The sequence below is a fragment of the Vulpes lagopus genome, chromosome 5 (genome assembly GCF_018345385.1).
Source record: "Vulpes lagopus strain Blue_001 chromosome 5, ASM1834538v1, whole genome shotgun sequence".
Taxonomy (NCBI): Eukaryota; Metazoa; Chordata; class Mammalia; order Carnivora; family Canidae; genus Vulpes; species Vulpes lagopus.
Genome location: NC_054828.1, coordinates 74,195,838 through 74,208,887, shown reverse-complemented (window position 1 = coordinate 74,208,887; position 13,050 = coordinate 74,195,838). Strand labels below are relative to the sequence as shown.

At 38.1% G+C, this 13,050-nt stretch overlaps 1 pseudogene; it reads left to right on the top strand.

The window, feature by feature from the left end:
• The first annotated feature begins 6,891 nt into the window (after positions 1–6,891).
• Positions 6,892–8,078, top strand: LOC121491820 (annotated as a pseudogene).
• The last annotated feature ends 4,972 nt before the right edge of the window (positions 8,079–13,050 follow it).

Sequence of the window (13,050 nt, the reverse complement as noted above, 5' to 3'; positions counted from 1 at the left end):
GACAAAGTGGGTACAGTAAGCCATCAAAAAGAGCCCCCAGTGGAGCAGATCAGTAGAACAAACTCAGCAAAATAGGAGCAGTGCCAATTTACCCTTTAATCCCTCATCATTTTGATAATTCACTTTACCTCAAAACACCAATTTTCAGATGGAAAAATTTATTTATGAGGAGATTAGGATTAAGCTCCTGAATCATCCAGCTTCCTCCAGAATTTCCTATGAAAACCTGTGACCATCCATCACTACTACTCTCTCATGCTCACTCAGCTATTCCTTGGTTCATCAATTCAAAATGTCTTTTTTTTTTTTTTTAAAGATTTTATTTATTCATGAGAAACACAGAAAGAGAGGGAGAGACATAGGCAGTGGGAAAAGCAGGCTCCCTGCAGGGAGCCTGATGCGGGACTCCTCCAGGGATCACACCCTGAGCTGATGCAGACACTCAACCGCTGAGCCACCCAGGCATCCCCAAAATGTCTTTAGTGATAGTAATATGTATTAGGTTATTTATAGAAAGAAAAATATATCTAGGTACATCTAAGTGTTAGAATGGTTAGCTAAGTAGAGACAGGGGTAGGATGAACTAGCATTTTAAAAATAATTTGCATATTCTTAATTACTAATGAGGTTGAACATCTTTTAACACATCATGGACCATTCGAGTTTTCTGTGAAATGCCTCATATGTTTTGTTCATTTTCCTATTGTATTGTTGCTTTACTTAGTGTTTTGTAGTTTTATATATATATATATATTCTGGCTACTAATCTTCAACAGTTTTATATCCTAAAAATATCTTCTCTCAGTCTTTCACAGATATCTAGCTTATATTGACTTTTTCTATATGAAATTTTACAATATTGATGTAGAAAAATTTATTCACTTTTACCTTTGATATATGCTTTTTTGGTCTTATTTAAGAAAATGTTTTTCATTCCAATGTAAAAAAGATACACTCATTTAATCCTCATAGTTTTAGAATATTATATTTTTCTTTTTTATGGTCATTGCTTTTAGGTCTTTATTTCATTTGGAATTTAGTTTTTGTTTATGATATGAAGTAGGGAGCTTATTTATTTGTTTTCCCATTGTGATGGGAAACCTCTATCATATACCAAATTCCCATATATACAAAGGTCAGTTTCTGAGCTCACCAATTTGCTTTCTTTCTATTGCTCTTTCAATAACACACACTTTTAATTAAAAAGTTTTTTTTAAAGATTTTATTTATTCATTTTTTTAAAGATTTTATTTATTTATTCATGTGAGATACAGAGAGAGAAGAAGAGACACAGGCAGAGGGAGAAGCAGGCTCCATGCAGGGAGCCCGATGTGGGACTCAATCCCAGGACTCCAGGGTCAGGCCCTGGGCCAAAGGCAGGCGCTCAACCGCTGAGCCACCCAGGGATCCCCAATTAAAAAGGTTTGTAAATCTTTTGAAGTCTAGTAGGACAAGTTACCCCTGTAACTCTTATGTTTGTTTTCCTTTTTCAAAGTTGTCTTAGCATTTTGTGCATCATAGCTTTTCCATGTGAAAGTTTTAAATCAGTTTATCAAGTTTTCTGAAAAATTTTATCAGACTTTTTATTTGAATGGCTGAATTTGTATTTATATTGAATTGGAATATATATAGTTGCATTGCTGTATATGGAATTACATACATATAAATATATACATTTGGGGAGACTCAATGTCATATTGAGTCTTCTGTTAGTAGACATTTTCAGGTTTGTAGTCATTTAGCTTTAAAATTTTTTTTACATATTTTAAATATATATGAAAGTAGAGATAATAGTGAAATGAGCCCCCATAAAACTATTATCTTGCTTCAAGTTATCCATACATGACCAATGTTGTTTTATTTACACTCGAATTACCCAGATTATTTTAAAGTAAATCCTAGAAATCAAATTATTCCCTGTATAAATATTCCACTGTGTATCTCTAAAAGATATTCTTAAATATAATACCATTATCACATCTGAAATAAATTAATAATAATTTCTTAATGCCAACAACAAACATGTTGTTGGAATTCACATTCTCCTTAATATATTTTCAATTCATTTTTTATGATGCCCAACCACTCAACTGCTGAGCCACCCAGGAGTTGGGATCTGGTTTCTTTTAGTAGAAAGGATGTTTAAATACATAATCTAGGCACCAGGAATGTCACTGAATCAGATTGACCACTGTTTCTAAGCCTTTCAAATGACAGAGCTAGGGAGTTTCATTGTATATAATTTAAAAATATATTATAGGGGATGCCTGGGTGGCTCAGCGGTTTGGCGCCTGCCTTTGGCCCAGGGTGCGATCCTGGAGTCCCGGGATCGAGTCCCGCTTTGGAGTCCCACATCGGGCTCCCTGCAGGGAGCCTGCTTCTCTCTCTGCCTCTCTCTCTGTGTCTCTCACGAATAAATAAATAAAATCTTTTAAAAAATAAAAAATAAAAATACATTATATATCATACAATTATTATGTATATTATATATAATTATTATATAGATTAAATAAATCTCAAGATCACACTAATACTTCAAATTCAAATTCAAGGGTATGGAGTTTTTAACCTAACTTCACCAATCTTTCATCTGTACTCTTTCAAACATGATGAAAATTTCAGTTCTCTAAAATATCAACATACTCATTTAATTTATCCCATAGTATTACATAACAATACCAAGCCACCACCAATAAGATTATTACTGAGAATTCAAAGATTTGGGAGGAGGGCAAATTTTGCCCCCATTAGGCCATATTCTGCTAAGAATGTAAATCAATCATCTTGTTTTAAGTCACCTTCAATAGTTCCCTGTATGGTTACACCACCACTGAAATAACCAGTAAAGTTCATTTGTTTCATTTTGCTTCTGATTTTTTTTTTTTTTTTTTGAGAGAGAGAGAGAGAAAGGGAGAGAGTGCACACGCATGGGGGAGTGAGGAAAGGGACAGTGGGAGAGGGGGAGAGAGAATTTTAAACAGGCTCTGTGCCCAGTGCAGAACTCTATGTGGGGATCCATCTCATGACCCTGAGATCAAGACTGAGCTAAAATTAAGAGCCACCCAGGCACCCCTCATTTTACTTCTGATTTTTATAGGCTCTTTTCAAATTTATGTAATTTTGTTTTATAATTATATACAATATATAAATGGACCCAAACCCAGATCAGCAAAATGAGGTATATTCAAAGAAGTCTCACTTGCAGTTCTGTTTTCTCTGTACTATTCCCTCCCTCCCTTGATAATAGGTAACCATTTAAACAATTTACAGTTTGTCTTTCCATTAAAAAAAAAGAAAATATGCAAATATATTATTATCCTTCCTTTCTTATGTGAAAGATAATATGTTATACATATTTTTCTCCACATTTTTTTTTCAACTTAACATTGTGCTAAGAAGACTTTCAATACTTAGAAATAGGAAAAGAAATGATCAGGTGTCCTTTCAGTGGAGTCTGGGCATTCATTGTATATTAGACCCTGAGGCAGGAGGCAGGAATATCTGATTCTGGGACCCCTGGGTGGTTCAGCAGTTGGGCTTTGGCTCAGGGCATGATCCTGGAGTCCCAGGATAGAGTCCCATATCGGGCTCCCTGCATGGGACCTGCTTCTCCTTCTGCCTATGTCTTTGTCTATCTCTCTGTGTCTCTCATGAATAAATAAATAAAATCTTTAAAGTCTCCGAGGGCTTCTAGTAGATGTTTTCTATGTTATTTCAGCTTTTCCTATTTGTCTTCATTGGGAAGATTGGACTGAATTCCCTAATTCACCATACTCAAAGGGCAAATCTGATTCACTATTTTATCACTCCTCCACCATCCAATAGAAATATAAGGCAAGCCACACTGTACTTTTAAATTTTCTGGTAGCCTTTAAAAAAAAATATTTAGTAGCCTTTTTTAAAATAAAAAATTCAAAAAAATAAAATAATACTGCCTTTCCATGGAGTCTTCTCTATCTTTTTTTTCATCTTTTTCTTCTCTTTTTTCTCATATTTTTTTCAATATACTTTTATGACACTTACAAATTATACCACCCAGTTTGAACTTATTTTGTATTTTTATTACATAAGATAGTTTTATCTCCCCAGCTAACTGAAGAACACAGAATCCTGTTTTACTCATCTTTGTTCTGTGGCTTAACAGATGTCAAGACATAATTAATAAATATTTGTTGGATTAATTTTTGTAATTACAATCTTCTGTATGTTTTATCTTCACTTTTGATTCATACCCCCTTGGCAGTGGTTTCTGAGGTTTTTCTTTCTTTCTTTTTTTTTTTTCCTGAGGCTTTTAGCCTTAGGTTTCTCTGCTGCTTCTGTTCTCCTGGTATAGAAAAGTTGATAAAAAATATAGTATTTAGGGACACCTGGGTGGCTCAGCAGTTGAGCATCTGCCTTCGACTCAGGGCATGATCCCAGGGTCTAGGATCAAGTCCCGTGTCGGGCTCCCCTGCATGGAGCCTACTTCTCCCTCTGCCTGTCTCTCTGCCTCTCTCTCTATGTCTCTCATAAACAAATAAATAAAATCTTAATATATATATATATATATATACATATATATATAGTATTTAGATACATTGAGGAAACATGTTATTACATAGTCTATCCCATGTACACTTAGTACATTTTATTTTATTTTATTTATTTATTTTTTAATTAATTTTTATTGGTGTTCAATTTACCAACATCCAGAAAAACACCCAGTGCTCATCCCGTCAAGTGTCCGCCTCAGTGCCCGTCACCCATTCCCCTCCAACACCCGCCCTCCTCCCCTTCCACCACCCCTAGTTCGTTTCCCAGAGTTAGGAGTCTTTATGTTCTGTCTCCCTTCCTGATATTTCCCAACATTTCTTTTCCCTTCCTTTATATTCCCTTTCACTATTATTTATATTCCCCAAATGAATGAGAACATACACTGTTTGTCCTTCTCCGATTGACTTATTTCACTCAGCATAATACCCTCCAGTTCCATCCACGTTGAAGCAAATGGTGGGTATTTGTCGTTTCTAATTGCTGAGTAATATTCCATTGTATACATAAACCACCTCTTCTTTATCCATTCATCTTTCGATGGACACCGAGGCTCCTTCCACAGTTTGGCTATTGTGGCCCTTAGTACATTTTATAAACGTACAATCATCCTGCAACATTCTACAGCTATAAATTAGGTTTTTGTATGGTAGTTTCCTTTGAAATGGGGCACCCTTGCTGCTGCAAATTTCCTTAACTACAGATTGTCTGCGACTTACAATTTTTCAACTTTATGATGGTGCAAAAGTGATATGAGTTCAGTAGAAACCTTACTTTGAATTTTATATTTTTATATTTTTATCTCTTCTTGGGCTAGTGATATATGCTATGATATGCCCTGGTGATGCCGGCCAGCAGCAGGGAGATGCAGCTCTGTGTTGGTCACACAGTCATGAGGGTAAGCAACGAATGCACTTATAACTATTCTCTACCCATACAACCATTCCATTTCTTGCTTTCAGTACAGTATTCATTAAATAGTCAACACTTTATTACATTAGATATTAGATTAGGTTACATTTTTAAACACTTTATTATAAAATAGGCTTGTGTTAGATGTTAGCCAGTAGGCTGATATGAGTGTTCTGAGCATGTTTAAAGTAGGCAACGCTAAGCTATGGTGTTCAGTAGATTAGGCATATTAAATGCATTTTCAACTCCAACTCCAATATTTTCAAATTATGATGGATTTATGCAGATGTAACCCCATCATAAGTTGAGGAGGATCTGTAGAGAGATTAAAAACAAGCTGTAGTACATTTCTAAATCTTATCTAGAAGTCATCTCCCTTCTATCACAGATGAAGAAATATCTCCTGAATGATCTGGGAAAGGGAAATGAAAGCAGAATAAGGAAGTTTAGGGCCTTCTCCAGGTTTTAAAGTCACCATCTTTTAGCCTCACATATTCTCAAAGTTAGCTGCTTTGGGTTTCTCTGAGGAACTATCTTACTTAAAGAGAAGGGCTCTGAATTTTAGGTGATACGGATCTTAGTTTTATTCTCTGTTAACTTACCCAAGTGTTTAACTTTGCCCTGGGAATTTAATAACATACATTATTTCCTTTTTTTTTTTAAGATTTTATTTATTTATTCATGAGAGACACAGAGAGAGAGAGACAGAGACACAGGCAGAGGGAGAAGCAGGCTCCATACAGGGACCCTGACATGGGACTTGATCCCGGGTCTCCAGGATCACACCCTGGGCTGAAGCCCAGCACTAAACCACTGAGCCACCCAGGCATCCCAGACATTATTTCCATAGTTAAAATAGCTCACTTGGATCCCTGGGTGGCTCAGCGGTTTAGCGCCTGCCTTTGGCCCAGGGCACGATCCTGTAGTCCCAGGATCGAGTCCCACATCAGGCTCCTGGCATGGAGCCTGCTTCTCCCTCTGCCTGTGTCTCTGCCCCTCTCTCTCTCTCTTTCTATGTCTATCATGAATAAATAAATAAATCTTTAAAAAAATAAAAAATAAAAAAATAAAATAGCTCACTTATTACTGACTCTTCTGCCCAAGAAATACACAAAGATGAGATGAAGAAAACCCTTAATAGAGTATAGGAGACTAGAAAATCAATTACCTTTATGTTAAAATTGTTCAGGCTACACTTTGAGGAATGAAAACAGGGCTTCTACTCTTCTCCATTCAACAGACACCTGCATCTTCTGGGAGAGTGCCAGCTGCATCCATCCTGGAGACACAATGATGAAGTTCAGAGTAAGTGGATTTGGCTGTATTTGGCACCTGGTCATGGGGGCTGCTTTTGACTCTGGCAGAGTCGATATTGTTGCCATTAATGAACCCTTCATTGACCTCAACTACATGGTCTACATGTCCTGTTAAGACTCTACCCATAGCTAATTCAATAGCACAGTTAAGGCTGAGAATGGAAAACTCGTCATCAGTGGAAAGTCCATCTCCATCTTCCAGAAGCAAGACCCACCACCAACAAATGGGGTGATGCTGGTGCTGAGTATGTTGTAGCATCCACTGGGGTCTTCACCACCAAGGAGAAGGCTGGGGTTCACTTGGAGGGTGAGGCCAAGAGTGTCATCATCTCTGCCCCTCCTGCTAACACCCCCATGTTTGTGATGGGTGTGAACCATGAGAGAATTACAACTCTCTTAAGATTGTCAGCAATGCCTCCTGCACTACCAACTGCTTGGTCTCAGTGGTCAAGGTCATCCATGACAATTGTAGAGGGACTCATGACAATTCATGCTATCACTGCTACCCAGAAAGCTGTGGATGCCCCCTCTGGGAAGCTGTACCCTGATGGCCGAGGGGCTGCCCAAACATCATCCCTGCTTCTACTGGTGCTGCCAAAGCTATAGACAAAGTCATCTCTGAGCTGAATGAGAAGTACACTATCATTGCCTTCCATGTTCCCACCCATGAAATGTCAGTCATGGATTTGACCTGCCTCCTGGAGAAAAGCTACCAGGGACGCCTGGGCGACTCAGCGGTTGAGAGTCTACCTTTGGCCTACGTCGTGATCTCAGGGTCCTGGGATCAAGTCCCATATTGGGCTCCCTGCAGGGAGCCTGTTTCTCCTTCTGCCTATGTCTCTGCCTCTCTCTGAGCGTCTTATGAATAAATAAATAAAATCTTAAAAGCAAGCAAGCAAGCAAACTACCAAATACAATGACATCAAGAAGGTGATGAAGGAGGCATCAGAGGGCCCCCTCGAGGGCATTGTGGGCTACTACAATGAGGACCATGTTGTCTCCTGCGACTTTAACAGTGACATCCTCTCTTCCTCCTTTGATGCTGGGGCTGGCATTGCTTTCAATGACCACTTTGTCAAGCTCATTTCCTGGCATGACAATGAATTTGGCTATAGCAACTGAATGTTTGACCTTATGGTCCATATGGCCTCCAAGGAGTAAGAGCTCCTGGACCACCTGCCCCAGTGAGAGCGAGAGAGAGAGGCCCTCAGCAGCCAAGGGAGGTCTTGACCCAATTCATCCCTCAATACACTGAGAATCTCCTGACCTCTACACAATTTCCATCCCAGACCCCCTGAGGAGCCCTACCTTGTCATGTGCCATGGTCAGTAAAGTATGCTGTACCTAACCACTAAAAAAATGAAAGAAAGAAAGAAAGAAAGAAAGAAAGAAAGAAAGAAAGAAAGAAAGAAAGAAAGAAGAAAGGAAGGAAGGAAGGAAGGAAAGAAGGAAGGAAGGAAGGAAGAAAAGAAACAGGATTAGTGAATCATTGAGAAAAAAATAGAAATGTACTAAATTAAAAATATACACTAATTCTAATGCTTTCTGTACAGATTATCTGCTTGGTGCATTTTTCACTGGAAATATTTGATCCCAGTGGACATCTTCCATTATCCTGTGTGCTTCTTTGCTTCTTTCTGTCACCTGGTAATGTTTGCTCTAAGGAGGAAGGTCAATTTTACCAAGAGATTAAAAAAAATAATAATCTTTATGCCCAACATAGGGCTCAAACCTACAACCCCTACATCAAGGGTCACTTGCTCCCTGATTAAGCCAGCCAGGTGCCCCGATTTTACCAAGAGATCAAAACAAGACAAAACTAAGGAGGGCTTGGGGTGCCAAAGAGAAGATCCTTCCTCTGAATGTATAATGGCTGTGACAGACACAATCAATTGCAAAGTAAGTCACAATAAATTTGCTAGTAGTAAAAAAGTACCACAATTTGCAAGTGATATATTCAAGAATTAGAGCAGATTCAGGTTATCTCTGTAATAACATCACTTTGATATATGTGCATTTCAAAATGCCTTCTGGGAGAGGAAAGAGGAGAGTTTATAGATAGCTACCAGAGACTGATATTATTTTGTCATGAAAATGTCGTAAATGTGAACAGCATCTGTCTTCTCTGTAATGGTGAAGTTGAAAATGCCTGAGCCAAAGGATGTCTGACAGTGTAAATTATTTATTTTTGTCAATTAGCTCCCATTTCCCCTTCTCATGGCTATAGAAGGGGATTTTAAGATGGGGACCATCCCCCAAAACACACACATTCCTGGACTTTAGAAGTAGCTTCACCCCTAGTTCCAGGGATGGGCATATGTCAAGATTAGCCTTTGAAGAATGGCTTTGCATCTCTTTGGCAACAGTGACTGGAAAAAAATTTTTTTTGGCTGTGGTAACTAGTAGAAGGAATTGAACCTTTTATGGAAACTATACCGCCAAAGAAACCCCAAGCCTAACAGTCTGTTGCTTTTCAAGGCTCCCAGCTTGAACTACAGCTAAAGTTAAGTAATCTCCAGAAAGGGCATTTTCCCTGTGCCCACCTCTGTCATAGCTATGGAGAATGAGGACAGGCAAGATCATCTAGCAGGAAGAACAAGATGTTATGGTGGACAATAAGAAAGATCTTATATAAATAGACCTGGAAGTTCCTGGTTGGCTGGCCAAGAAACTCACTCTACCACCAGGGAGAATCTTCCATATTCCTGCATAGCAGGATATATAATATATGCTGTAGAACAATGATAGCTGTGTGCTATTTTCCATCCATTCTTGCCTTTCTAGAGTTATACTTTTCATTGTAGTTACCCTGTTTCTTCTTCTTCATCATTTTTTAGATATATTAGATAAGTTGTAGGTTGCCAGGCCTCAAGGGGCCATTTCCGAATTCATGAAGAAAACTATATACAACAGCCAAAAATCCTGGTCTTATAGCTGAGCACAATAACCAGATAAAGCACTGGATTTTTTTCACTGGGGAGGGAGCATTGGTAAGTAATCTTTTATATAGGCATGAACATTTAAAAGGAAATATTTTATTTAAGTAACCTATACTCCCAATGTGGGAATCAAACCTATGACCCTGAGATCAAGAGTTGCATGCTTTTCTGACTGAGCCAGCTAGGCATTCCTATATATGAACATTTTTTTAGCAACAACCATTTGCCCCTTATTTCTTTTCAGCAGAATTCTAATTTCGTTTAAGGAAATGCTCTTTATAGAGCCATGTGCCGAAATGAAGTCAGAGAGGTAGCCTAGGATCACATCATACTTGTAGCCACTTAAGAATTTTGTATTATAGGGATCCCTGGGTGGTGCAGCGGTTTGGCGCCTGCCTTTGGCCCAGGGCGCGATCCTGGAGACCCGGGATCGAATCCCATGTCGGGCCTCCGGTGCATGGAGCCTGCTTCTCCCTCTGCCTGTGTCTCTGCCTCTCTCTCTCTCTCTCTCTCTGTGCGACTATCATAAATAAATTTTAAAAATTTATATAAAAAAAAGAATTTTGTATTATATTCCAAATTCACTAAAATATAAGCTCTGTGAGGTCATGGATTTTTGTCACTGTTGAATTCCCAGAACAGTGCCTAGCTTGTTAAATGAAAGTGTAATGGGAGGGCTTTGCAAGGGGAATGATGTGATATGTTGTACAGAGAATAGACTATAGTGTGGGCTATAGTAGACCAATGCTGAATGGGAGTGTGGAGTTAATGGGGCTACCGCAGAAGCACAGGGAAGAAATGATGGGGACTTAAACTAGGAGGTCATGGTAGAGGTAAAGAAATGGCCATATTCACATATTTTGAAGATGGAGGTTCAGAATTTGCTAATATAGACCATAGGAGAAGTAGGAAGACAGGACTAGCAACAAAACAGTGATTGAGCAATGTTCAAAATTACATGGTTGGATAATAAAGCTTTCAATAGTTACTAGAACATCTTTTTTTAAAAAAATTGTGATAAAATACACATAAAATCTACTTTATTATTATTATTATTCATGAGAGACACAGAGAGAGAGAGGCAGAGACACAGGCAGTGAGAGAAGCAGGCTCCATGCAGGGAGCCCGACATGGGATTCGATCCTGGGTCTCCAGGATCACACCCCGGGCTGAAGGCGGTGCTAAACAGCCGGGCCACTGGGGCTGCCCTATACCTCATTTTCTTTATCCATTCCTCTGTTGGAGACTTGAGTTGTTTCTGCTTTTTGGCTATTGTGAATAATGCTGTGAGGAACACTTGTGTACAAATATCTGTTTGAGTCCCTGATTTCATTTCTTTTGGTTATATATCTGGAATAGAATTGCTAGATCATATGGTAAATCTATGTTTAATTGAGGAATCATCAAACTGTTTACACAGCAGTTGCACCATTTTACATTTCCATCAGCAATGTTTCAAAGTTTCAATTCCTCCACATGCTTACCACACATTATTTTCTGTACTGTAATAGCCATCATGCGTGTGAAGTGGCATCTCATGGTTTTGATTTGCACTTCCCTAATGACTAGTGATAAGCATATTTTCATGTGTTTATTGATCATCTCTATATCTTCTTTGGAGAAATGTCTATTTAAGTCCTTTGCCCACTTATACATTGGGCTGTTTTATTGTTGTTGAGCTGTAGTTGTTCTTTATATATTCTGGATATTCGTATTTTATTAGATATTGATTTGCAGATATTTTCTCCCTTTCTGTGAGTTATCTTTCATCCTCTTTTTTTTTTTAAGATTTTATTTATTTATTCATGAGTGGCACAGAGACAGAGAGAGAGAGAGAGAGAGAGAGAGGCAGAGACACAGGCAGAGGGAGAAGCAAGCTCCATGCAGGGAGCCGGACGTGGGACTCAATCCCGGGTCTCCAGGATCAGGCCCTGGGCTGAAGGCAGGTGCTAAACCGCTGAGCCACCCGGGCTGCCCATCTTTCATCCTCTTGAGAGTTTGATGTACTTCTTAATGTTGATGAAATCCATTTTTTTCTTTTGTTGCTTGTATTTGTGGTGTCATGTCTAAAAAGCCAAGATTTGTCCCTATATTTATTCCTAAGAGTTTAATAGTTTTAGCTCTTACATTTAGACCTTTAAACCATTTTGAATTAATTCTGTGTGTGGTGTGAGGTAGCATTCCAACTTTGTTTCATGTGGTTATTCACTTGTCCCTGCACCATTTGTTGAAAAATCTATTCTTTCATCATCGAATTATCTTGGCACCCTATGGAAACTCAACTGAACATAAATGAAAGAGTTTATTTCTATATTATTAATTCTATTCCATTGATCTGTAACAGCCTCATGGCAGTAATACACTGTCTTGATCACTGTTGGTTTGTAGTAAGTTTTGAAATTGGGAAGCGTGAATCCTCCAACTTTTTTCTTTTTCAAAATTGTTTCAATCATTCTTTGTCCCTTGGATGTCCATATGATGATTTTAGGGTCAGCTTGCTAATTTCCAAAAAGAAGCCAGCTAGAATTTTGATAGGGAATGTTTTGAATCTATAGATCAATTTGGGGAATACTGCTGTCTTAACGGTATTATCTTCCAATCCATGAACATGGGATGTCTTTCCATTTATTTAGGTCTTCTGAAATCTTTTCACCAGTGTTTTGTAGTTTTCAGAATATAGGTTTTGCACTTAGATTTGTTCCTAAGTATTTTATTCCTTTTGATGCCATTGTAAATGACATACTTTCTTGATTTCAGTTTGTTTGTTCATTGCTATTGCATAGAAATAAAATTAAGTTCTGTATATTGATCCTGTACCTTGAAATTTTACTGAGCTCATTTATTAGTTTTAATAGTTTTTTTAGTTAATTCCTTAGACTTTTCTACTTTTACTAATTGTCAAGCCTTTAGGCTTAGGTTTCACCCAAAGTGAAGAACTAGGTTCTTGAAGTCCTTGGACAAACTTAGCTTACAAGTATTATGAAGCCTATCAATGACTCATAAAAGCTTTTCAAGAGCAGAAAAGCATGAACATTCAGCCAAAAGGATATGTACTGTAAAAGAATACAACTGCCAGGATCTCTGGAATATCTGTGCACTAAACGTTTAATGGGTTGTAACTTGTAAGTTTCCATTTCCTTGTCACAACATCTATGAAGGATAGTAAGAAACAGGGTATACTGCAGTGGTTAAGAATACTAGGACCCTAGATTCAGAAAGAGCAAGCAATCACCCAAATCTAGAGTATGAGACATTCTACTGGGGAAAAGATCTGGCTTCTCCATGAAATCAATTATAAGAAAAAAAAAAAAGTATGTGTGTTTGGGGGAGTGCTGGTAGGGATGTGACTGTTA